Raw genomic sequence first — 5,009 nt, 5'->3', positions numbered from 1 at the left:
ACCCTCCTCCAGTTTGTTCGTTTTCCGGAAAAAGAAATTTCTTATCTTTTTCGATTAGGTGAACATTAACTCATGACCCCGGGCTTATGAAATTAGTAGGATTTTTAATGTCAAATGGTGTTTAAATTTATAAAATGACTTTAAAACGTTTAATTGGCTCGGTTTTCGAAAACATGGAAAAATAAGTACTTGTTATTAACTTTTTGTAAAGTAAAGTTTAGTCAACTATTCAGGCTTTTTTAGGAATAATTTCCATCCAATAATTTTAATTTGGGACTCTCCCCCCAAACCCCTTCTATTGTTGCAAGAAAATGGTCCAAAAAATGCGAAATAGCTATTTATTATAAAATTCAGGCTCAAATCGGTATTTAAAAAATTTTTCTTAATACGATTTATTTTTATTCGATAAATGAAAAGCTTTTAAAGACCTTATAACTAATTTTGAATTCTTTAAATAATTGTTGAATTTTGAAAATTAATATTTCTTCTTTAAGATATTTGGTAATTACTTAAATAGTTTTCATTTGTTTAGAGAATTTTTTCCTGTGTAAATCTTAAAAATTGACTACTTTTTGGAAGTCATAAGGCAGTTAATGAATGTTGAAATGAATTACACGAATGTGAAAGACTGTTTACATTTATTTAAACTCATTTATTTCAATAATATTTTTCCCCTGTAAACTTTCAAATTTACTATATACTTACAAAATTATGTATGTAGTTAATGAATATTAAGAGTGATATTTATTCTGGAAGTCAGTTGTGTAATTATTAAAAAAATTAATAATAATAATTTACTTGCAGTTTTATATTTAAATCTCTTACGTCATGTCACTTATTATTCAGTATTTTCTTATTTCAGAACTCATACCCTAATTTTTTAAGCAATAATCATTTTTAAATTAGAATTGTCTTAATCTTTCATATGCAAAAGAGCAAGTGATATTAATTTTTTAAATAATTGAAAACTGTCTTTCATAAAAATATCACTCTTAATACTTATTGCCTGCGAAATTAATTAATGCGAATTAATTTCAGTCCTGAGTGGAAAAAAACTTTGTGAAGTTCCTCACCTGGTGTGCTTGCTAGACGGATTGATCGGTGACTTGGATCGGATTAGCATTGTGGTACGAACATGTTAATTAAATATACAACACTGTAATTGTTTAAACAATTACCAAATATACTTTAAAAAATTACTTTTAACATTCGTTAATAATTACAAAAAGTTAATAACAAGTACTTTTTCCTTTTTTTTTAATATCCAGATTTTCTTATTTAAAGCTCCATGCTAATTAAAAAAAAATAGAGAATTTCTTTCTTCGGAAAACAAAATAATTTAGTTGGGAAATAATACAATGTAAATTGCTATTTAAATACTGTGAACCCGTATGTTTAAATTTTGTCAAGAATTAAATATCGTAAAACAATTAATTACGAATAAAAAATACAAACTGAAAAATAATGCTTTAGTTCCGTCTGGCCCAGGGGCAGGGGCGAAACGGGAACCGTACGGGTGTGAAACGGGACACTTTAATCATGAACTATTTTTTAATCAAAAAAGTAATTTTTTATGTAATTTTATGAGTAATATTATTTATAATTTTTTATATATAAATCGTTATCAACTTAATTTTTTTTTATTTACATAAATCAATACCATTTAGTTTTACTACAAGAATTCAATGTAAATATTGATTTGCATTAGAAATAAGTAGAAAATATGATAGTGAAAACATGTCTAGGCATGATTTCAATGACCTTGAAGGTATATTTAGCAATGTTTTGTATTTATTTAGTGTAAAATTTAATTTCATAAGAAAAGTCTCCTCAAATTTTAATATTATTTGATATACTGATCCATTTATAGAAAAGGTAGTTCATGTTTTACACAGTTTTCTGAATAGACATTTTTGAAAAAAATATTTCCCTACAAAATGATATTAAAACTATGAAAATATTAATATCTTCAAATCGATTCTGCTAACACGTACAAAATCACTTTTATGACTGCAAAAAAAGTGAAAATTCGTATATAATAAAAAAAGTTCTAATCCCTGTATTTCATTTTAAAATTTATCTGCTATATCATCAGAGATTGTACCTTACCGACAGTAGATCAACCCTCCAAACCATGAAGGCAGGAAATCTACACAATATCGATCAAGCTAAGAATCTTCAATAACAGAAAATGCTTAACGTCTTAATAAGACTAGATGGAAAATAATATTTTTCAAATTAAAATTATTTCGTGAAAAAAAGATCCTACTTCATCTTCACTCGATAGGGAATCGAACCACAAAACTTCTGATTTCCGGTCAGGTGCTTTTCCAATTAAGCTATTAGAGGGATCAGTATAAGAACTCTTAATTCAAGAAAATAACGCCAATTTTTAGCTAGGTGTTGATGGTATAAGTTATTATTTTTAAATTTATCTGCTATATCATCAGCGATTGTACCTTACCGACAGTAGATCAATCCTCCAAACCATGAAGGCAGATGTACTGTCTGTAAGGTACAATCTCTGATGATTTAGCAGATAAATTAAAAAATAATTACTTGTACCATTAACACCTAGCTAAAAATTGGCGTTATTTTCTTGAATTAAGAGTTCTTATTCTGATCCCTCTAATAGCTTAATTGGAAAAGCACCTGACCGGAAATCAGAAGTTTTGTGGTTCGAAAATCAATGGAGTGAAGATGGAGTAGAATCTTTTTTTCAAGAAATAATTTTACCCTGTATTTCAATACAGATTAAACCATTATAAGTATACATGGGAAAAATAAAACTATTAAAATAACATTTAGAACTTCTAACGAAATAACGTAATATAAATTACGTGCAATGGTACAAAAGTTCCACTTTCATTTTTTGTCGATTTTATTGGCCGTCTCGCCCCAGTACGTGACCCATTCTGCCCCAAATTGTACTTTTCATTGATATCTAAATTTATTTTTAAAAAAATATTCCTGATAAAAAGAATCACTTTTCAATCCTAAATAAATTTTTTTAAACATATACACTAAAGCTCATGATTCATTCCAATCTGCAGGGTTTTGCTCGAGGTTTTGCTTACGAATATTTTAAGATTTCTTTTAATTAAGTACTAAATAATTTACCTCTATTTCTTAAAAGAAGTCTTTTTACTTAAATTCTTGAAAAAAGAATGAATTTTGATATTAGCAATTTTAGAAATGCACTATTTTTTTATTTAAAATAAAATGTAATAATTTAAATAGATTAGTTCAAAATCAATCACAAACATAAATATCAAACATTTTTCATAAAAAATACATAAAACTCACTTATTAAAATAAAATAAAATAATTGTTCTTCGCAATATGCGTTATAAAATACATATATTCTGAAATTTTCATTAATTAATTTCCATTTAAAATGATCTTTAAATAACAGAATCTGCCTTCTAAAGTTGCAAAGGTTACTGTCTTATTGTACCATTGAATATTTTTCATTTTTTTTTTTTGAGAACTGGCGAATCAGTTCTTCTACCTATCCCTAAAAAGAACTGTTATGCGAACCATACAGCTTAAGAGAAAATCGAGTGTCCCGTCTTACCCCGGTCTCTCCTATCACCGATCAAAGACGTCCTCGCTTTTCAATTTGATCGTTCGTCTTTGTTCTTATCAGAGACGTTTGTAAGAGACACGATGGAATCGCGATCCTCTCAGTTAGTACTTCAGTCAGTAACTGAAAGGATATTGGAAGTTTTTTATTTTCATTTTCTTAGTCTCGTGAATCATAAGGGCTTTCAAAAGGTTCGACGCTAGAGTCAATTTCGAGGATGTAAATAGGCAGCAATATGAGTGCCTTCAAAGATCATAATAACAATTCGTCGGATACGGGAGATCTAAATACGAGTTGTTCTCAGTTCTTATCGCGAAGTGTCAGTTTTCGGAAGTTCGAGGTGGATCGCACTTATTTTCTAAATATCTGGAATCTCAAAAATTCTGGTCCAAACGAAACTCTAATCGATCGTTTCGCAGGGGGAGGATAGAATTGCACATTCTGACGTATTAAAATCGTTTTTTGCTCGATACTCTTATTTTCCTTAACTAAACTAGGAAAAGTCATTTATTCGTGAATTGGACATAGGTGTCTTGTGGAAAATAACTTTCATTGACGGAATAATTTAAGAAAGTGTAAGTTTGAGTCTTCCTTTAAAATACGATTTTATTTTTAGATCTCAAACGTCTGTTTAGATAGCTAGGAACCTCTATTTACATTTCATTTCTCAACAATTGGCTTGAATTACAGAATTTTTCATGTTTCATGTCCATGATCATAAGCCAATATTTTATTAGAACTTTATTAGAAGATGTTCAGCAATCTTGAATGATAAAATAAATGTTGTGAAATGCGTTTTAAAAATTGAACAGATAGCTTAGTTTTAAAATAGTTGCAAAAATTGTTGAATGATTTGAAAATGATATACTGTAGTTGTGGAAGCGGTTTTTATCAGATTTCATTTTGCATTAATTTTGTCAGTGATTTGATAATCAAATTCAAAAATACAAAATGTAGCTATATAATTTCTTATTTTAGGGAAAAAGGGGTTTGAAAATATCATTTTGTTTTATATATTACATACAAAATTGTAAAATATCACCAATTTTTTAAGGATAGAATTTTAAGACAATTTTTAAACATTAATTATTTTCAATTCAGTAAATGAATTCAGTAAACGAAAGCTCTAATTATTAATAAGTGGCAAATAGCAGCAATCTCTTATCACTTGCCTTTATCTTAGATTAATATTTCGAGCTATATGTATATTATAGTCATAAAAAATCTTATCTCCGTTAAACAGATTTATAGATGCAGTTGAAGATAAGATTAATTTTTCAAAGGATGAATATTTTTTTGTTTTGAAAAAGGTAAAGATTGTCTTAAATTCTAAGTAAAGTCTCAAATTTGGTATATATTGCTTAATATAAGTCTGACTGCATAAAATTAAATTTAAAGTTATTTTAAATTACAATGAAGTCTC

The sequence above is a fragment of the Belonocnema kinseyi genome, chromosome 7 (assembly GCF_010883055.1).
Source record: "Belonocnema kinseyi isolate 2016_QV_RU_SX_M_011 chromosome 7, B_treatae_v1, whole genome shotgun sequence".
In the NCBI taxonomy this organism is placed as follows: domain Eukaryota; kingdom Metazoa; phylum Arthropoda; class Insecta; order Hymenoptera; family Cynipidae; genus Belonocnema; species Belonocnema kinseyi.
Note: the sequence above shows the minus strand (reverse complement) of the source record.